The sequence below is a fragment of the Gavialis gangeticus genome, unplaced genomic scaffold, assembly GCF_001723915.1.
Source record: "Gavialis gangeticus isolate Ggan-Ray unplaced genomic scaffold, GavGan_comp1, whole genome shotgun sequence".
NCBI lineage: Eukaryota > Metazoa > Chordata > Crocodylia > Gavialidae > Gavialis > Gavialis gangeticus.
This window is the reverse complement of record NW_017729027.1, coordinates 22,218,341-22,241,398: the sequence shown is the minus strand read 5'-3', so window position 1 is coordinate 22,241,398 and position 23,058 is coordinate 22,218,341. Positions and strand designations below refer to the sequence as shown.

General features: G+C 38.7%; 1 protein-coding gene across 4 annotated transcripts in view; it reads left to right on the top strand.

The window, feature by feature from the left end:
• Positions 1-23,058, top strand: part of ADGRB3 (adhesion G protein-coupled receptor B3) — a 941,101-nt gene that overhangs the window by 823,399 nt on the left and 94,644 nt on the right. The gene's annotated exons all lie outside the window — the stretch shown is intronic.

Here is a 23,058-nt window from a genome sequence, read left to right as displayed (position 1 = left end):
GAGACAATTGACTTCATGGCTCATCATACATCTACCAGATTCCTTCTGAACTCTTCATTCCATAGGTATTAATGAGCATCTCTTTTTTAAAGGTCTTGATGTTCCACTAATCAAGCTATCCTTTTGTCTGCATTTCTGCTGTGTGCTAGCTGCTACTGGTAATGCAGCTTCTATGTGATTGCCCTGCAAACTGTTTTTAACTCTAGTTAAAAAACCATTAACTCAGGTGAAGAAATAACTTTCAGTGAAGCATTGGATGCATTGTCAAGATGCTCAAGACAGCTAGACTTTATATAATTGATCTAAAAAAGAGATATACATTTGATTTGAATAACATGACTAATGAAACATCTTCTGATTATTTTTGCTAGTTTGTTTTAGTTTGTATACATAATATGTGAATACAGAAAATTAATGCATGTTCCAATAAAGTTATAGTTGTTTTTGCTTTAATCTTAGACTAAAAAATATAGCCCTGGACCCCTAGCTTATTAGTAAAGTTTCTAGTGTCTTTTTAACTGGAGAAAAATATGCTGTTATATGTGATGACATGCCAAACCATCTGCACTTCCCTTTGCAAAATGTTAGATCTGCCCATGGATTAAAAGCCAAATTTTAATGGAATCTATAAATGCAGATTCAACTGACAGATTTCAATAGATATTAAGTACCTCAGCACTTCAAAACATTAAGAACCTATCTGCACTTAAACCCCATTGAATCTGGTCTTAAGAGACTTACCTGAGCTCAGGAAGTGAATGGCAAGCACAGCAGAGAACTGAATTCTATCACCTGTGTTTCAGATTAGTACCCCAACCTTTGGATCATGCTTCCCATCACATTTTGTTTTCATAATGTGAACACAGACAAAAAAAAGCCACGCTTTGCATTACAACGAGAATTCATATTCAAGAAGTTCCCCTTATTATTATCTTTCCTCAGCAAAGTATCTTGAGTCCTTCTGATAAATGTGGAAAACCAGGAATGCTATGTCTCCCTATCTCCTTTTCTTGATAGTAAACTTAAACTATAAGCAAGATTTATATTACACGTAATATAATTCAATTCAAAATGAACTTCAAGTCATTTAAACTATTTACACTATCATTACATTGGTCATCTGATTCTACTTAATTAATCCTTAGCAAGTACTAGAGAGATTGATCAGTTTTTCACTCAGTTCAGTTGAGTTTTCCTTGTAGAGTTCTTGGAGCTGCAGTTTATGTCTTGCAAGCATGCCCAGAAATCCCCTTACTGTGTTGGGTGATTGTGAAGGTCAGCCCAGTTTCTCCAAAGAAGTCGCCTTGAAGTCTCCATTATGTACAGGTAGTGGTTCATCATTGTGCCAAACGCTGATGTTTTGTTGCTGTAAAATTTTTAGTTCAGCTTCCCATTTGCCAAATTCATTCAGCGTACGCCATATATGCTTAAACTGCATCATTACCACAGTCAAAGGCATCCATAATCTTCTTCCCATTAAAAGTTCTGCTAGAAAGAACGTAGATGCAGTGTTGACTGGTGTACCTCAAGTGCTATAGATGGGTTCAGTGACTTTTGGAGAGGTGTCCATGAAGACAGCACTGCTGTCTCTATCTCCTCATTGCTAGGAAGCTAATGTAGAATGTTAAACTTAAAAAAAATCAAAGTTCTGTAAAGTTCCTCTGTCTAAAATAGTGGTCACCAACCAGGACTCTGACCCCACTCACCCCAGGCAGCAGGGGGCTCATCTCAGCCCAGCTACATGCATCCTACCGCTCCCAATCATGAAGCCTCTGACATACTGAAATCAACTGGGGTGCAGCAGGAGTGCCTTTTACTTGGGTGCCTTTTACTTACAAAAAATGATCTTCACCATAAAGAGGTTGGAGATCACTGGTTTAAAAGGAAATTGAGGCCCCTTATCTGATACAAGGACTTCAGGAACTCCATGTCTTGCAAATATTGACTTCAGTTTTTGGATAAGGCGTACAGAAGATTGTTGCATAAGTGTAAGCAAATCAATATATCAGGAGAAGTAATCAACTTCAATAATGCCTGTGTGTCCTTTCCATAAATACAAATCTGTCGCTATCTGTTGCCAAGGTCTGTCAGGCAGCTTTGTACAGAAAAATTATTCTGGCAGTTCTGTTTTGGGCTTGGTTTTGTTGTCTCTTACTTACTCATATCCTGCCTGTTGGGTATTAATTTGACTACTTTTAGTGGAAAACCAAACAGATTGCTGTGCTTGTGCCCTGCACTTGCTTGTATCTTGCTGTCCCTTGTATCTTGCTGTTTGGAGATCAAATTGTTCTAATGTATTTTAAAATGTAATATTTTCCAAATCAGGGTGCCAGTCTTGTAAGATCAGTTATTTAAGTCTTCCCAATATGTTTGTAGGCCTATAGGAACTTGAGTCCCTTGATCCTACCCTTCTTTGGCAGAACTGAATCAGCTTCTGACAAGACTCATCCTTTAGTTACTCATCTCCAATTTGCTGCAGTCAACTGGCAGATGCTGGGATTCTTGCCAAAGCAAAGCCAGCAAAGACTTTAACATCCCTATCTATAACCTTTTCTCCTTCCATTGGTGTCTGCTTAGTCAGGGGTCTAAACAGAGTGTCTGAGTGGTTCTCTTGGTATTTGTCCAATGTCAAAAAATGCTATTAGTTGAAGCTGAAATTGTTGACTGCTAGGTGAAATATCATCTGGTGGTATTGCATTCAGTAATGACATTAAAGGCTTGTGATCTCTCTCTGTGTTAAAAACCAAGCCAAAAAATGCATTGAGGTTTTTACAGAGCCAAATGATTGCTAGACCTTCTTTTTTTCTCTTGACTGTACTACTGCATGGGTTTGTGAAGCTTTTCAATATGAGTACAACTTTATTTTATCTCTCTATGTGTGCATTTGTGTGAACATTGTTCCTAGATAGTATGAAGATGTATCTGCTACTATCGTTGTTTCTTAGTAGTTCTTTTATTTTGCATGTTGTTGTATAATGTCTAAGATCTACCGTATTTCATGGTGTATAGGTTGGCACAGTGTATAAAGCAACCCCATTTTTCTGATGCAAAAAGTTACGAATTTTGTAGATCTGATGTATAAGTTGACCTAACTTTTTGGATCATAAAAATGGAGTCTACTTATACCAACCCCTGTGCATCTTCATTGCAGGCCAGGCACCTGGGGGATAGACACATGCTGCAGCACCACTCACAGGGGATGAGGCTGTACCAGCCAAGCTTAGCCCTGTCTGTTGCAAACAGCGCTGCTTCATGCTTCCTCATTTATTCTATAACTTTTGCTAATGTTTAAGAACTGAGTCTAAATGAAGCTGTGCTTATAATTTGGTATCTCTTATGCCAACAACTATCAAGTCTCTTATTAGTTTTTCTTTCAGTTTTACATATTTGCAATATTCAGCAAGACTGTGAAACTGCTGCAATAAAAGCTTCAGCTGTTTCCTCTTGTTCCTGGAACCTTCTATCAATTTTGGCTCTTGCATATATAATATTCTGTCTCATGAAATAGGCATCAAAAGCATCGTTTACTTTGTTGTATCCTTTTTCTTCCTCCTCAGTGAAAGTTAGGATTTAAAAGATATCATCAGTAACATCACCTATGGTAAATATCATTTGCTGTTATTCTTGTGCTTTCTCTCTTAAATTAGAAGCAAGCTAGTATTGTTCAGCTCTGCAGACCCATCAAAGTCTAACAAAAATAAGACTCCTCTAACAGCCATTTGTACTATGGATAGTATTGCTGTCTCCTTCCTGCTGCAGGACTCTTCCCATTTTTTTCTTTACCAATTAGCTCATTTTTCTGGGGAATGAAAAGGGGTCTTTTCTTTTTTTATTATTTCTTTAGACAGAAGAATTTATCACATTGCTTCATTTCCAGCTGGTGAGACCACAGGAACAAGAAGAGCCATGTTTTGAATTGTAACTAGGAAACTCTTCTTATTGCAAGTTCCATTAACTTATTTTCTTCCTCCTCCGGCACTACATCCTGAACCTCTCTGGGTACTGCATAGGACGGGGAATTCTGTAAATAATCCATGGTTTGCATCAAAGACACTTTCCTATTAGCAAAATATGCTGGGCAAAAAGTGCTCGTTAGGTTGAACCCCACTGTACTTTGACTCTTTACTCCCCCTTCCACCCTGTAACCAGCAGGTTCTAACTTGCACCCAGCTGCAAGGGATCCAAAAACCCCTTCCAAAATTCTCTAGAAAATAAAGGTGCTCCTAAAGCACCCCTTTATCAGGGCTATACCTCCACATTTATGTAGGAAGTAGATGATGCTCTGTTATCTTTATAGGTTTTCCTGTGGTAAAAGAACCTTCTAGCAGTAAAAAAAACAGTTATACTAAGGTCCCGAGTTTAAATTGTTTTGGGGATTTACTTTGTCAAAATCAGCCATGAATTTTTCAACAATTTTAGTCATGTTACTTTTTATGACTTTTCTACTAAATAAAGAGTTTCATCTAGAAAATAAACAAGTACTGATTGTTTATATGTCCAAAACAGATAAGTCATATTAACCTGCTAGTCATTCATGTGGTCAGATTAAACAAAACATAATTAGGCATTGCCTAGCCTCTCCATGTGGAAATAGACCACAGATAAGTTTGGGAAGCAGAGTAGCATTCAGCTTAATTATGCATTGTTTGTTCCAAGTATGTATGTGCCTATCTTTCCCATCATGTCTGTCTTTCTAGCACAGTCCATGGTTCAAAGGACTCAAATCGAGCCTGCTTCTAACATGATTTTATTTCACACACAAAATAAATTGAAATGCCATTCCTTATAGATGTAGCAAGAGCATACCAGAAAGGGGGTGTACAGTGATTCTTGTGTCATTTGGACCTGTCAGAGTTAAATGGAAAATTCAATATATCTGTTAATTCAATTTAGCTTAGATTTATTTCATGTCTGTCACTTCATTAAACTTGGACATAATGTTAACAGGTCATCCAAGGATTTTTGCCATAAAATTGGGAAGTTTATCTGTGCAGAAAGTCTCTGAATAATGTTTTATTTTTCAAATCACTAAAAAATAAAAACACAGCTTTACCCTGAAAAAGACTCCAATCCAATTTTAAGGTGAAGGGACAAAACAAGGGTTCTTTTCCTGTTTTCCTCTTTAGTTGTATATATAACAATCCATAGAACTCCCATGATGCTGGAACATACTGAAGGAACTTTAGAGAGCCAAAAAGTTTAGAGCTGGTTTCTAAGGGTTGTCTTATTGGATGGTAGTTTTGACCTAAACTGACAGATAGCCTGTTATGAACGTCTAATATCCTGCATGGACTTGCTACTTTTTTTTTTGAAGATTCCAAAACTCCTGGTGTGGCTGGTTGCTACAACAACACAGAATACTAGAAATCAAAATAACAATATCCACAATAAGTGATGCTCTTTTCATAGTGTGTGAGTTAGTATCTGTGGCAACACTTCTTCTGCCCATTTGGATTTTTTTAAGTTTTCCACCTTCCTCCTGTAATTTGCTCGACTGTCATATCATAAGAAAAGTACACCTCTGGAAATTTTGCTGTATAAAAATGTAAGAACTTTGCAATAACTTTCTTATCCTTGTTTTGCTTTTTTCCTGGCATTTCACTAAAGTTTCTTTACAATAGATGCATTGTGAGAATTTGATCTTTCCTTGCTTATCTTTAAGGGATACTATTAACTTGAAATCCAGTTATCTAAATAAATATGCATTTTAGACAGACAGATAAATAAAATCACTTGCCATCTATAGACCAGAATTTTTATTCCTTTTTTACATTTGGGGGTTGGCATGAGCTATAGAGAGGCTGAATAACTAATTAATTTCTCAAAGTCCCACAATAAGTCAGAGCTGGCAATAGAAGCCAGGCCTCGTATCCCCCAATCCAGCAGCTTATCTATAGAACTGGTAGAACTTTAATATCTCATTCTAAATGCTGGTTCTGATACTACCCTTTCCCATTTGTCCTCCTTCCATATTTGGTGGGTTTACAATAAAAAGTCCCTGTTCTTTAAACATTTTTCTCTTGTCTATTGCTTGCTTTGCTGAAGGCGCATATAAAAGCTAGGTAAATTTACTATACAGTGCAAATGGTGAAACTGATTGAACTAAAAGTAGTGTTAAATTTTCAGAGCAAAAAAAACCCTACAAAAACAAAATAGCTTTTTTTTTACCCAGTCTCTTCCTATTATAGTAATTTGAGGTGTTTTGTGTAAGAATAGGAGGTATGAAACTTATGCATTCAGTAGACGAGGGAAAGCAATAATTCTGAAACCGACCAAGGGAATAGTTAAAGTGAATTAGACATCTGCTTTTAGTGCTATTTTGTGCAGCAGGGATGTATTTGGTAGCCGTTTTGGTATCATCTCTGAACCAAGAGTTTTAGAATTTTGCAATGCATGCACTCACATTTTACCCTATGCAGAGCATAGTTTTCCCGTGATCATGCCAAGGCCAGATCATGTCACATCACAGCAGATATGGAAGGGACCTTTATCACTTCAATACAGACCCCATTCCTCTTGGTTTGCAGCCTTTGTTGCAGCAACCTTCCTAATGCAAGACTCATGTAGGGCTCTCTGCATCTGTGAGGATCTGCACAGGGAAGTAGGGCAATGATTAATCAGATGACATACTCATAAATAAAGATTCTCAAGAAAAGCCTTCTCAAGAAAAGGCATTAGGAGCTGCCTTACTTTTTTTGTGAATCAGCAGTGGTAGTTCCTTAGAGCAGCTGTGGGAAAAAAGTGATGGTTTGGGAGGGACACTGCAAAGGGACCCTTGCATAGTTTTCTACACCCTGCTCTTCATCCAAGGTTTTACTGGGGTAAAGGGGTGACAAGAACATGTTCTCTTCTTCCTCTTCCCCCCTATCTCTCTCTCATATATGCATATGTGCTACTTCAGATTATGTGAAACAAATATCACATTAAACTGCTAGGGTAAGACTCTTAGTTTTTACTCTTAAACTGTAATTGCTTTTTTTAGGAAACCTACTTCTGCTTCTTCTCTTTATATTCAACTTCTTGGTAGCTATAAGAACATTAAAAAAATTAGAACTGAAAGCAGGTTCTTTTGCCTTTAGTTTTTTCCCTCATCTCTGTCCAGCACTAAAGATTCACAGTGTAGTCTATGGTGTCTTGTTTTCCAATCTGTCACATGTGAGTGACATAATACAGTAATACATGTCAAAATGTAGAGCAGCATTTTATCTTCCTCAGAATGCGTTCATTGCTTTTAGAAACAAGCAGATCTGCTACAAATCTGCTAAGACATTGGATTTTCTTAATTAAAGGTTTAGTATTAGGTGATTTGTGATTCAGGACAAGAAGACATGTAAGGCAATTCTGAAATGTATCTGTCGATGTGGGTTAGTGAGATAAATTGATTAATCAATTGGGTTGCATGTCATCAGCATAAATGTAAAAAAAAATCAATTCATCCTCACTAATAATATTACCCAATAATAATACACCATGTCTAGAGAGGAGACCATCCTATAACTAGCCATCCAAATGAAAAATAAAATAGTCAAGGGTCTTGAAACAAGATTTGTGGTTAGCAGCTAAGAATAGCAAAGTTAATTACAGAAGAGAGAGAAGAAAGCAAACCATCAGCCTCACCAAGCAGAAGTTGCTGCAGTTCTAAAATAATTAGTAACAAGGACTTACCATAAAGCTGTCGCAGTGCTACCACCTTGAAGGCTTGAAAACAATTTATCTCCTGGAAACAGTGTTCCTAACATAGATTGAGAAGGCAATATTAATGAGGGAAAGAGTCAGGAAATAACAACATACTTAAAGCTAAGCAGAGCAAAATCAATGACAAGAGGCAATCAAAAACAGATAAGTAATTTATTAAGCAATGATAGATTTAGGTAAGCAAGCACAAGCAGTCAGTCCTCATTTTGATATATGGTATAAAGAAAAATTAGCAGTTTTATAAACTTAGCTGCTTTCTGTGCCCTTTAAGTAATTTAAAAAAAATTCAAATGTTCAATAAATGTGCTTGCTCTTCCCGTTCCTGGACTTCATTGGAAATATATGTTTTTACAAAGCTCTATTAAATCCCTCCTGGGGAAGACAATATTGAAATTAAATTGCTATTAAGGAATCTCTCTGAATTACACTACCATTGATATTATTTACTTATTCAGTGCCCCATGGATGCTGAGCTCTATAAACTCCTTCCCGAATAGTTTATTCTTCAAGGAGACTGCAGCCTAAATCAGACACAGATCAGACACTATCCAAACTCAAAATGATAGAAATATAGTTTCATTTAAGTACATTCCCTCTTTTGTAGGTTATCACTGAAAGGCCAACTTTAGGATTCATATATTCTATTCATACAGTGATCTCATATCCTTCTTAGGTAATACAGATTATACCTTCCTGATACACATTAATCTCTTTCCAATGCATATGCAAGTGGTCACTGTTCTACCAGGAGTCCAAAAGTAGATAGATAGTCCCAACGTAAAAGAGAAACATCTTAAAAATTGTCCTCTTTCTTGACATAAAGTATTCATGGATCACAAAAATTAAATAATTTCAAGAAAATTGTTCAGAAAGAAGGCTTCATAATGTTTCCCTTTCTCCTCATTTTATTGCTATTCATGTTTATTTCTGATAACCAAACATGGACTTCTCCAATATGATTGTATAGCCTTCTTCCCTCTACCAGGAATTTTGGGCGTCTGGAAGGACTAGGTGGTTTTTTTCATATTCCATTAAGCCCTTTCATAAAAAGTTCTACAACCTTCCCCATATCCATGGCAGACATCTTTAGGGACATGTCCAGTAGTCTACCTGGGCTAGGGACAGACATATAAAAAGCCTGAGCCTGAATTGATTCAATCTTTGCAGGTTACTCTAACCTACAATGCTTGAACCAATTTGGAGGTGGATAGACATTCCCTTTTCATTCCAGAAGTGCAGGCACATGCCCAGCAGGGAGTTAATAACACAATACTTATTACTCCTACCTCAGTGCTTATCAACCCATTACAAAAACCAAAGCTTCTCTCATTAGTTCAAGCTCTTCTTAAACAACTTTTTCCAAGGAAGGAACGGAGGGACATTACCAGTTACCTGCTAATTAACTCCAAAAAGACCTAAGCTGACACTGTGCACTCTGCCTTTGTCCCATCTCCCACAGCACAGACCATAGCCAGCATGTAGTATGCTAGCTAATGCTGACAGGTATCTGTGTAAAGCAGAGAGGAGTGGGGAATCCCTGCTTCAGCAGGGAGTGGTGAGGGAGAGTGGGGGAGCAGGAGGAAGACCCTGCTGTGCGTGCAGTCTCTGCCAGAGCTGAAGCCAGGGAGCAGAGGGGAGGGGCCAGCCCAGATCTCTGGTGTAGAGAGCCCCGCCCAGCCCAGAGAACATGCCAGGGTGCTGGGGAACTCTGGTTTGACTTAAACCAGGAAGGGGTCTGGGACAGACATTGCATAAACCAGTTTGACCCGAATCAGTTAAGTCTGATACTACATTCAACCAGGTTTATCTCAAACTGGTTTCAGCCATTTTCAAGCTGGTTTATGTGCAGTGAACATCTGCTAAATCTGTTAGATTTCTAAGCCAGTTTCTGATCACTTAAACCAGATTCTGTATAATGCCTGTCCCTAGCCCTAGATAAAAATTGTTCTGTTTTGAATCCTAGCAGTGTTTGTGACTGATCCTGTTGTTCCATTTTAAGAAACATGCAATTCTATGTCTTTCCCCCAAGCAGGTCCAAATTACATCCTTCCTTCCCACTGTTCCATCTTGAAGGGATCTGGTATACTCATGGATATTTCAGCATGAAGACTGTACTCAAAAAGAGCAGAATCAGGGCTTAGCAGAAAAATGATAAAATATTAATGCTTAGGGGATGCCTGTTCAAAGTCAGAATATATTTAAGATCAGGGCATGAAACTTGTGTTCATAGCCATCTGTAATGTAACTAACATAGACTCAATGCTGTCCAAATAATAATGGCCCTGTTCTTACCCAAGTGATTGTGTAGAGAAGGAAAAAATATGACCTCAGTCTACATGCATCAGGCCAACAACAGATTGCCCTAGCCTCTTTGCCATGGCTCTTTAAGAAGGCATATGGGTAACTGAGCAGAGCAGAGCAAGGAAGACCCAGGAAGTGCTGTTTTCCTCTGAAATTTCCTTGCAGAAATCATCAGCCCATGAGCTAATTTTGTTTAATAATTACTTTTAGTTCTTTTCTGTCTCATACCGTTCTAACCCTTCCTCACATTCTTTGGCCCTTACTTCATTTACAAACTAATAAGCAGTTATTTTGTGTGTGTGTGTGTGTGTGTGTGTGTGTGTGTGTGTGTGTGTGACTAATTTTCTAGTCATGCTAAAAGAATTATTGTGATACAGGCCAGGCTGGCTCATCATAATCTTTCATGCTATCATTACTACAGGACATTCATCTTCCTGGTTCAACCTATCAGAAAGAAAGAACACAAGAGAGTAGATTGACTCTTTTTGGGCGCATCTACCTGTGCAGTTAATGTACATGTTGAATGTGTACCTGGGAGCAAATAACTCTAGGATATATTGCTCCAGAGTTTATTCATGTGACCCTGGTTGGAGCAGCCCCAGCTGGCAGCAGCCCAGGACTTCTCCAACTGGGCTCAGTGTGCTGCAGAGGGGCTGGCTAGGGAATAATAGTGCTTCAGTGCATGACTAGCCAGCAGGCATCCCCCACACTGAAATACCCTGTGCCCCAGCCAACTGGGCAGCACCTACACATGTGCTGCTATGCACAAAAAAAACTCCAGAGCAAGCTAGTACTTGTGTTTACAAGTATTAGGCTGCTCTGGAGTTTAATGGTTTTGTGTTCCCTAACAGGGACACACTTATAGATGCAGAGACATTTACTGTGGAACTAAGTAGGCAGCTGTGCAGTAAATATCTCGTGTAGATGCGCCTTTTGTGTATACATGCCCGCCTTATTGTAGAATATTCCTCCTGTGTGAAAACTACTGAGCTTTCATCACTATCATCATGGTAGGAAGACTAATGAAAAAGGGGGTTTTGCGGTTTTCCCCTAGAACACTAACACAGGCTCAGTCTGATTTCTTTTATTAGATTTCCACAGTCTCAGACCTGCTGTTAAGCATTTCCTGCCTCCAGCTTTTGCAAGTACACCCTGGAGGTGAAGTCATCATGTTGCTGCTACATAACCTACTAGAAAGAACAGAGAAATCAGGGACTGTCTTGGTGATAACCCATCTCCAATTTGTTGAGATTTTGAAGCGTCATGCCAGAATCTTGAACTGTACTATAAATCCTATAAGGAATCTGTAATTCATAGGGCTGTAGTCTGATCTGACTCTGCCCAGCACCTGGACTGCTGTTGTTATAGGAGTTGTAATTTCCATATGGCTGCACCACAAACCTCACCTAGAGCAAGACGAAGTAATTTCACATAATGATATAAATGCCACACTGTTTCCTATCTCATTTTTTTTCCTTTGCATTATAAAGAAAAGAAAAAAGAATCTGTCCAAGGTTGTTCCTTTTCTGCATTCATTTTTCTCTGAAGTCTGGCAATATTGTTTGCTCTGATTCTAGTGCTACAATCAAAGGATTAGTTTTGGAAGAAAGCATGCTTGAACTAAAAGAAAAAAAGGGACTACCTTGTTCAAAGAAATGATGATGAATTAAACATCTGTGCACCTCCAGGTCACTTGTTCAGGTTCAGACCAGATGAATGGTGACTAACATTGCCAAATGTCTCTTGAATAACCTATGTGAAATTAATTTATGAACTTAGATCAGTTGCTAGCTGGCACCGTATCTGGTTAATGTAATGGAGGATAGAGTACAGTTGTGCCCCTTTTCCTAAAAGCAGAGGTAAACCTTCCTCACTTCTCCTCTGATTAACTAAACGTTTCCTGACTCCTAGGGATAGTATAATGTTAACTCTATTCCTGAGCTAGTCTTTTACTGACCAATTAGAGAGGATAAGCTTTCTCTCCAACTATGTAAAAGACACTGTTTCTGTGACTAGAGGGAAGATTTCATTATTGAAAGTTATAATAATAACTTGCAATAGCAATTATTTATAATTTTTTTAAAAGTGGATTCATATGAGAGAGAGTTACTGTTGAAAAATGCGTAAAAGTTATTTAAACATAAGCAGTAAGTAAACCTAGTGGAAAGGCTAGTGGTGATCACAGTAATTTGTGTACTTGACTTTTGCAGATTAAAGTCAGTCATGCACTTTTTAAAATCTGCTTTCTGGAAAATGATCTGCCTCATACTGTCTGTAGCCCAGATTGTATAAGACAAAAAGCAACTCCTATAAGATGACATCTCAAATCCCACTAAAAGAAGGTGATGGTACTCAGCCAGCATAGTTTCAGCCCATTTGAGAAAACATTGGCCTTGTGTTTATTACATTGCTTACTCATGTTATTATTTTAAGGCCTCTTTATGGAGCTCTTTAGGTCTTTGTTTAGAGTGGCGCTTCTCTATGAGAAATCATGAAATAAATGTAGTTTGCATCAAGTTTTGAGGTAAGTGGGCATTATTTTTTCCACACTGACAAAAGATTATTTGGAGCTTAATCATACTGTACTGAACAATTTGATCAATACAATATTTTAATTTTATGTCATGGCACATAGCCATGCAATGAAATTTCATTGCTACTGCTTTACTGTATTGTAATCAATAATAGAGACGAAATTGTTACAGTGGAGGGGGAACAAGGTGGGGAGGAATAGTGTCTGAGACCAATAGCCTGGACAGGAAGACAGAGTGTTTTCATATGGTAGGCTTATAATCATCACAGTCAGATTAAGTGGAAGGCAACTGTAGGCTTTGTTGTTGAACTTCTTTCTAGGCATCTTTCTGATTGCTGTGAAAAATGCCTAAAATTGTAGCAATTTCTCTGTTAGTAAATAAAATCAGATTTGACAATAGAGCAAATAGATGACCCCATTTAAAATATAAGAGGGGAGCTTCTGATGTGATGATAACACTTTTTCAAAGAGGGAAATCGTTTTATTTGAAACACAAAAAATACATCCAGATTAGTTTTCACTCACATTGTGGAGAATGATGCTCAGCAATATTCTCTTCCCACCCAATGTTGTTTTTTCCTAGTAATTTCCAGTCCTGTACTATTTCTTCCAGAACAAAAATCATCTTGTTCTGGATGCAAATATAGGCTTTTGATCCTCCTTCACAAAATGAATTTTTCTCACATCTTATTATCTCAGTCACATTAATATCCATTCTGTGACCTGCTCTCATTATGTCATTTCTTCAAGAGAGTTCCTTCAATTATTTGGATTTGTCAGTGCCCAGATATTTCAGTCCTTTTCTCTCAGAGCTTCCTAAGGAAACTCCCTCTGAACTCTCCTTTAAACTACTCTGCTTTTTTTCACATAGTGGCAATGATTGCTGATTCATTGCCCTAATGCTTAATTCAGCTACCCCTTCATTATCAATGCTGGCTTACTGCCCCCAGCCACTCAACCCCCACAATGAACTTTTAAACAAAAAAGGTTCAGAACCCTAGGAACACTCATTAGAACTGGTTACTCATAACTCAAATTTGTTGTTGCCTATTGGATCCCACACTATACTCCAGTCATACATAGCTTTGAAAATGTGAATACAACAAAATCTTTCTACCCATGAATATTTAGAATGAATATTACAGCCTGATGTCTCTATGAAACTAATTTAAACTAACATATAGAGCACATTCAATATGCAGTTGTCAAACAGCTATTGTTTTGTTATTAATTATGTGCCTTCATCATTAAATGTCTTCAAGCCTGCTAAGGGCAGCAGGTATCATGTATGTTCCAAGTTCAACAAAACAAAACCTTTTTAAATTCCTTAATATCTAATCCTACCCTGCAAAGCAACATGTAAATAGCATTAATGAATTTCATGTTTCTTATATATTAATAGTTTTGTAGCTTAACTTGTTCAGCTTAAGTAAAATTTATTTCTAACTACCAGCCTTATAAGCTTGTCCTGAGAGTCAGTTCTTTTCTTTCTCATGAATCATAAATAGCAATAAAGAGTCTACAGGTCAAATTGTGTCTTCATTTAATGAATAAAAAACCCCATCCCACCGGGCTGTAAAGTAGCAGCGCAGGGAATGCCTGCATGTGCTGTGTATCGTGCTACAGATGGGTCTGTGGTGCCACATACCACACACCCAGATTCACTGGATACAGCCTCTATGGACAAATCTGGATTGTTGTATGTGTCTCTATAGCAAGGATGACCAACTTGTGCCACAAGTGGCGGGAGCAGCCTCTGTGTGTGGTATGCAGCAGATCAGGGATGAGACAGGCAGGACAGCAGCAGGTAGGAGAGGAAGCAGAAGACAGAGCAAAGAGCACAGGGCAAAAAGTAGAAAAGAGAACAGGAGTTGGGTCAAGGAGCGCAAAGTAGGGAATGGAAAGTAGAGCAGCAGATAAGTCAGGAATGGGATTGGAGAGGCACTCAGGGAGGGTGCTAAGCTAATTTGTGGCATGCCCGCAAAAAGGTATTTGAGGCATGCCTCCCACAGCATCAATGTCTGTGATGCCAAATGATATACGTACTCAGATTTGTCATATACAGATATCATAGCACATATTACTAAAATCAAATCAATTTAGATTGCAGCCTCAAAAATCAGTTGCAGTACTTCTAAAAATCTAATCTAATTTCTAAAAATATAAAAACTAATCTGTAAAACATTGGAAAAGGAGATTTTTTGTACCTGTTTTAAAATGAAAATAGCATTGTATTTCAGGAAAATTAACTCCATGCCATACTCCTTAGAAGTATGACCTACAGGATGCATCTACATGTGCAATTAATGCAACACAGTAAACTCCAGAGTGGTTTGTGCTGGAGCCATCTGCTCCTGGGCACAGCATCTAAACATGCACCCAGAATAGCAACAGTTTGAGCTGGAGTGGAGGAGGCCTCTGGCTGGATTGGCTGACCAAGTGCAATTTATGGCCCCGGTCACCGTATACACATGCATTTCAGCATGGTAAAGTACTCCACTATAAGATAGTACTGTCCCTGACTACTATCCTATGGTGGAGTTAATTAGTTTACTGCACCCCAATACTGGCACACATGTAAAACTGCAATGTTTTACTGCGGAAGTAATTAGTCTACTCCTCAGTAAAGTGCATATGTAGATATACCCACAGCCTTCCTTTGCTGGAATATACTAATACCATAAGCATTCCAATCCAATAGAAGAAAAGGACATGGTGGGGGAATGAAATGTTTCTTTTAAGCCTTTTGAGGTTACCTTTTAGGTAATATAGTCATCCTCAGTGAGAATCCAAAAATTCTGCAGTTCATTGTTCTCAAGAGCTTAAGATAGTGGAAGTGTCAAAAAAAAAATACATCCTTCTTTATGTTTTCTTGCATTAACTTCTTACAGAGGTACTTTTGCATGTTCTACCACCCCCAAAAAAATCCTGAGACAAACTTTTACATAAATGCCACTCAGACTCTGAAAGATTATTAATAGTTCAGTGAAATATTACTCCAGAATTTATAATGGTATCTGTCCAACACTTATTTGTTTTTTGAATAACAATAGTATCCAAGTGAGACTGTAGCATAGTTGAGTTTAGTTTGGATAAAACAATAGGGCAAAGAAAGTATTATAATTTTGATGTTAGATGACAGACTGAAAGATTTGCCCAAGTCTCTCAGTTGCCTAAAAAGTATATAGAAGAGCTGGGAATTGGACCCAGGGCTCTGGAATCCCACTCCAGTCCCTTAAACACAAAACAATACTTCACTTTTTGGTAATTTGTCTTTGCCATGATCAGGCTCACTGGGAATAAAATTTCTACCCATTTTATTTTTTGCATGAGGCCTTATCCTGACAGACAAATCTAAATGAGGATTGAAAGTAAATTTTCTAATTTCAAAGGATGTGTGATCATTTTTATGGGTTTCTGTGGAACTTTTCATTTCTGCTGCATCACATTTCCAATCAATTAAATGGATCCTGATTCCTATTAAGATTGCAAGTTCTGTTGGCGCTGGATTTAGGACCCAGATGCTTTGTTCTGAAGGGACCCAAAACCTTCAGACTAAACGTAGCCTTTCCATTCGATAGTAGGCAAATGTATTCATACACAGTGATAACAGAAAAAAAAAATACAAGCAATTCTGTAGCTACCGATCCTAGGGATGTCATCATATTCAAGATACATCTGGCCAGGATGCGAGCTTCACTCTGAGGTTCTCTCTTGAATGTCAGAAGTCAGTAGCCTGGAAGTCGGAGGCTAAAGCCAACCCCCCGCCCAGTGGGGTGGATGAGACAGGCTGCTGGTATGCCGTCTGTCTATGCTGCCTTGGGTTTCCTCTCGAGGGGGACCCTTTTGGGGACAGTGGCCTTTTGTTGCTGTAAAGTCTCTGTTTTTGTATACTTTTTTCCTCCTGATGACTCTTCATCCATGGGCATCACTGGTCTTTCTGTGGTTGTCATACTATCCATATTCTGCCCTATTAGCTTATTCCTTTGTTTCACAGGCCCATCACATGCACAAATCCTAATCTGGGCTTTCCCAGTCTTCTCCTAATTTGCTCTGTTCCCCCAAAACTGGAACTCTCAGGCCCCCCACTCTTGGGCCTTGTAAGCTGTTGCTACCCTATCTCATGTTATGGAACAGTGTGGTACAGGCCTTCAATTTCCCAGGCTATGTGTCTATCCATTGGCCTTGTTGCTTGCCTGGGTTAGACACCCTGTCTGCCTTGAAGGCTGTATAAAACTGTGAGAGAATCAGGCCTTTAGAAACCAGTTAACCCTTGCCATCACCCTAGACCATTATTCTAATACATATATATCTTATTTACAAGCAAATTCCCCAAAACAAACCTCTAAATGTAATTTTCTAGCCATTAGTTCTGTTCATTCTGCAGCCACTTTGGCTCTTAGGCTGTTTTAGACCCTTCTTGTTTGTTACATTCTAAACCACTGTTACTTTATTAGTAGTAGCAGTAATAGTAGTAGTAGTAGTAATGGTGTATATAATAACTCTGAAATCAGGAAGGGTGTAATGCTACCATGGATCTAACTTTTTTGGATATTAATAATAGTGGGTAAGTCTTTCAGATGGTATTAAAAATCATTGCAATCAAAAAAACAAATGTATAGGACAGTGGTTTTCAATCTTTTTTTTCTTCGTGTACCCCTAAAAAAGTTTGAATGGATATGCAGACCCCTTTGGAGATTTCAAATGGAGGTACAAACTACCCCTTTGAATTGTAAATGTGAGTATTTACATACCTTTGATTGATCGTAGTTATTTTTCATGGACCGCTTATACATAGTCTGCAGAGTCCCAGGGGTCTATGGACCACAGGTTAAAAACCACTGCCCTAGAATCTGTTGCTTTGGATTTTCATTACTGATTATTTACATTTACAAGCTGGACAGCAGTAATCTCTCTGTGACTCTCTCACAAATAGGAAAAGGCAGAATAATTTGATAGCTGAGAAGGGCTCCTGCTTTAAAGGTAAATTATCCATTAAAAAATAAGTTACTTGGGGTTTCAAGCTAACTATGTATCAAAAGATCGCTTGAGGCTCCTAAAGGTATAGACTCTGCCTTAGGAAAAGGATTCTTTTCTCCTTGCCTGGGCCCATCTACATGAGATGTTTACAGTTAGCTCCACCATAAAGTCTCCCCATCTATATGTGCAGACCTATTAGGTCATAGTAAACGAGTAAATGGTGTTATTTACTGCACAGCAATGAATGTGTAAATAGGGCTGGCTGGGGCACAAGGGTGTTTCAGTGCAGGGGCTGTTTGCTGGCTAGACTGCACTGAAGCACCCTTGTGCCTCAGTCAGCCCCTCCACAACACATTATGTTGCATGTGACCAGCCCCAGGCTGGCAGGCTGACCCCCTGGGGCCTCTGCCTGCCACGGCTGCTCCAAACCAACTAAACATGCTGTGGTGTAAACACTACACCCAGAAGCAATAAACTCCAGCATGATATACACCAGACTTTATTGCTTTGCATTAATTGCACATGAAAATTCACTCCTTAGAATTAAAGTAGGAACTGATAACTATCCTTGAGGTTAGAAAGGCATTTGCTCCCCTTACTTCCAGATGGCCTGGGAGGGTTGTGTATATGGCAAGAGGAGCTGCTGCCTTCATCTCAGCAGTACAGGAAGTTGGTAGTTGGATTAGACTGGAAAATTCATCCTGTCACAACTTGCCAGGCATACAGGGATTCACTGCTGGAGGTCTTGTTTCCTGATGAGTCAGACTAGCATCTCCTAAAAGAGGTGCAATTGGAAATTGCTGTTTGTAATGTCTGACACAGCATGGACACAATACTGTTTTTTCCACCATCTTAAACTTCATCCAACAGGAAGGCTGTGGAATCCCAGCAGTGGTGCTGGAACCAAGTTAATGCCTGTTCCTCAGAGAGTCTGAAGGCACCATTTACCAGGCAGAATAGGATATGTCTTTACCTATCAAAATAATAAAATATCCCATACACTGTCCAGAAACATGAAAAATGTTAACTGCAGAGTTCTGACCTAAAAGTTCAGCCTGAGACATTGCTAGTCATGCACATCTCTTCAAAGATAACTATTTTTCCCCTAGTTTCAAGTTTTGTTGCCAACTTAATAGAAATCATGATGAAAATATTAGCTTTTCTTGAAAACACTTGGGTCCATATTTATGTCATAATATTTGCATCAAGGCTAGGTACAGACAGTCAAAAAGCCTAAGGCTGAAACGATTCAGTCTGTGCAAGTTAGTCTAACCTGCACAGATTAAATTGAAACAGAAGTGAACAGACATTTACCTTTGGTTCAGGAAATGCAGCCACATGCCTGCAGTGCATCAGACCAGAAGCCAGGGGGCACTAGAGCACAGCTCTCTGGCTGTGTGTTCATTTCTCTTCCTGATGCCCCTAAGGTCTCTGGGATTTGCAATCCAGAATCATAGCAGCAGGACTCTGCAGGATTGCTCATCACTTCCTCTTCCTGCTTCCAGGTGCCTCTGGGATTTGTAGTCCACAGTTGCAGCCAGCAGTAGGTTTGGGTGGAGGGAAGGGTGTTTAACCCACCTCCCTGGCCCCAGACGGGTTTTGCCTTGGAGGGCAGTTCCTCCCCTGCAGACTGGGCTTGCCCCTCTTCCCCCCACACCTGTCAGCCAGCCCTCACTGCTCCAGCTAGAGAGCAGAGGGAAGGAGCCAGTCCTGCTCTCTGGAGCAGACACCACAGCTCAGCGGAGCCCCAGGGCTGGAAACCATGCTGAGATGCTGGGGGACTGTGATTTAACTTGAACCATGAAGGGGTCTGGGTCAGAAGTTTCATAAACCGTTTTGGCCCAAATCAATTGAGTCTAATACTACGTTCAACCAGGTTTCTCTTAAACTAGTTTCAGCCATTTTGAAACTGGTTCTGTTACTGGTTTAAACCAGTTTCTGATCACTTAAATCCATTTATGTGTAACTTCTGTCCCTAGCCCTATTATTCTTTCAATACATGAATAAATTACAGAGCAAATCCTGCAGCCAGTACTCAGGGTTCAGGAGCAGGATTCAGTCTCTATAAGCATTTTATATTAGCTGTCTAGCATTTTCACATAAACAGTCCTAAGCTTTGATTTCTTTCAAAATAAGTAATACTTCATGGGTAAATCTACACAATACGCTATCTGCAGTAGCTCATTGCTATGTGTACTAGCTGCTAAAACTATCCATGCAGCATCAGGACTGCGCAGTAACATTGGTTACTGTGCAGTCATTTAGTACTTGCTTAATCAAGTGCTAAATGACTGTGCAATGACAATGCACCCACTGCAACCTAATTGATTTTTTTGTGAAGGATTCTACATTGATTCTGCTTGGGAAATGCACCTGGAGGAGGAGAGGAAAATTCCTTCTTCCATAGAGCATGCCTCAATTTTTACAAAAAGATTGATAAGATCGTGTGGAATATATTCATAATATGTGAGCCAGCTGCTAATAGAGCCTAATCATTTCTGTATTATCTGCCATTTTATTTGCTTCACATTTCTCTATGTATTCTTGATTTTAAAATACAATTTATATGTGGCAGCTTTTCCCTGCCAACCAATTTATCAGTAACAGGAGGGGAAATCCTAAACAACAAGTTCTAGGAGGTCTGAAGCCCTTTTACTGACATTTTTAGAAGGAATAGGAAAGTGTGTGAACTAGCTAAGATTTTTATCAAAGAGAAAGAGGAAAAGCTTATTTTGCAACTATTTAAAAATGACATTGGAGTTGATGTTCCATTAACAACAGCTGCTGGAAGGACAGCGATAACCCAGATACTGTATGTAGTTCTTGGCTTATAACTGTGGAATAAGAGAGAGGTTGGATGTAAGTGACCTGAAAAAAAATGAAGTTCTTGTTAAGTGAGTGACATAAGGGCTTCAGTTTAATGTTACAGAATCGCGCAGCTTGAAGTTTCGTTGCGTAGTAATTCCATCAGCTGAATAGCAAGTCCAGACAGTTTAGAATTTTTTTATTGCAGTATTGTGTCCACTTAATTTCCTACAGGAGTGTTTTTTATATGTACCAGTAGCGGATACAGATAAATCTAAAATCTGCAGAAACATATTTAGAAATAAGAGTTAAAATGTCATACTTGGATATGTATATATGTGTGTGTGTGTATAATGTATGTATGTATAGTAACACTAAAAGAAAACTAATTCTGAAGCATAGACATCCAGGATTTAACATAAGCTTTACTTTAGTTCCTCATAATCTTAGTATTTCAAGTGTGCTTACATAATTGTGAAACTATTGTTGATTTGCTTTCAAGTTCATCTGTTTATCTGACCAAACCTTCTATTGTCATATTGTAACCTTTTATTGTAATATATATTGCACAATATTGCTGTCATTGTGGCTTTATTGGGTTGGAGTTCATAAACTCACATACTTTTGGAACAGCTAGATAGATGGATTAATGATCATAAACTTGTTCACTGGCCACCACTGTAATTGGTTCCCAAGAAATATGGAATGGGCATGTGTTTAGTAAGTTATCCTTACCTGCTAGAGCAGAACAAAATAGAGTTGTTTTCAAATAATAATAATTCTATGTAAAAGAATTTTACTATGCCTTTACTGCCTGATAATAAATGGAGGTGTATAGTTTGGGCCCGATTCTGAATTTGCTGAAAACAATTGGAGTTTTTCCTTTAACTTCCATGTGAATTTCAAAGGCCTCTTACAGTCATTGCAATACTATTTTTTTTAAACTAACATTGAAAGCACTATGTACTGGTCAACACTGTGATTTGACCTGTTTTTAGGTCTTTTTTTGACACTGTGATTTTCTATAGGCTACCTCAAACCAACTTTTATCTCCACTTACATGTCTTACACTAGATACATCACTGTGAAAGCTAAGAGCTTCCATGTTTCTCATGTGGATGGTGTGATAGGTTAGAGAAACACTCAGTGAAGCGGGCAAACTTTTTCAACCCAACAAATGTCCCTGTACTTAGACTCACACAGTCTTAATTGTGATCTAATATAATTTGTACCCATATAAAGGTATTTTTTTTAATGTGACTGGAGTTACGCTGGTATGAAATCAGTATAAGTATGGTCAGTTTTGATCCCAGCGATTTATTGTTGGGAAAAGAATGCATGACCAGATCCATCCCTCTTCTATACCTTTCAGTGTATAGACTGAAATAACTTTTGAAATGTTTCCAAGTGAAATAGGAATTGTTTCAGCAAGAGGTCATACATAGTCTCTGTAGAACCCCCCTCTCCCCTCCTCTGGCTAGTACTTTTCAAGATTTCCACATCTGCATTCAGATCCAAATCTTCTACCAGGGTGCATCACAGGGGGCAGGGAATGTCTCTGGAAGGTGCATGGGGGTCCCTTGACTGGGATTCCAACTCTCCAACCTCTTCCACCTCTCTGCACCTGCTGTCATCAGAGCAGAGGTATAGAGCTGACTGGTGCTGAAAAGCCAGGCACAGGCATCAACAGTAGGCCTCCAAGTGTTGGAGCAGCCAGGACCAGGGATTGTGACCCAGCAGCTGCACAGTCTGGTAACCGTCAGTCAGCCTACATGACTGCCAACCCTTCCCCCTCCTCTCTCCCCGCCCTTCCCCTCCCCTCCCATGTCTTCTGTGGAAAATATTGCAAATGTTTCAACTGTTACTTTTGCCCCACCCTCAGATACTTAAATGATACTTCTGTAGCTTCTCAATACTTAATCTTTAGTTCTTAACAATAAATTGTGAATGCAGTCTTGCAAGTAAAACATGTTGGCAATGTTCAAGTTAAGAAATCTGACTGAACCAAGTATTTGAAAAAAATATAGAAGACTGAGCCATGAACAAGAAGGAGAACCAGAGAACTAATATGTGCAGTACATTAAAGGAAAGTAATTGGTTTCAGATGAGGGATTACAAAATCAATATGATCAAAACCCAAATCATATCACAAAACCTATAATAGGATGCTTTACAACTAATTGAAAAATGTAAACTAAAACGTCATCTAGTGTTGCACCCATTTCTTTCTTATCTGTATCTTATATATTAGGCTTTTATTCAGCACAATACTTTAGCACAAGTGGCATGTCAGGCATCTGAGTAGTCCCCCTCAGTAGTTTGTTAAACTAGCACTTTAACCTGTTAATTCTTTGGATGAAGAGCTTATCTTTTATTGTATGCATTTAAAATAACTAAAAGATATTTTGAGCCATCTAAATAATAATAAAATAGTGCCAGTAATTCTAAACTAAGTTCTTGTACAGCTGACATCTGGTCTTTGGGGCTTTATTTTTTATCATTGATCAGATTAATGCATTACTAAAATTGTAATAAGGACCATAGCTGTTTATGCTCTCTATTGGTATAATATTGGTTCTTGAGCATTCAACCAACTGCATTTTATTGTCCGAGTGCTCCCATACCTAGAGTTCCATACCAAAAGCGAAGCAGTAAAATGATGGAACACAATTTTCTTCCAAGGGAGAGTCAAGCTCACTTAGATGAGCGACAATGTCAAGTTTAATTAAAGTCTACACTGACAG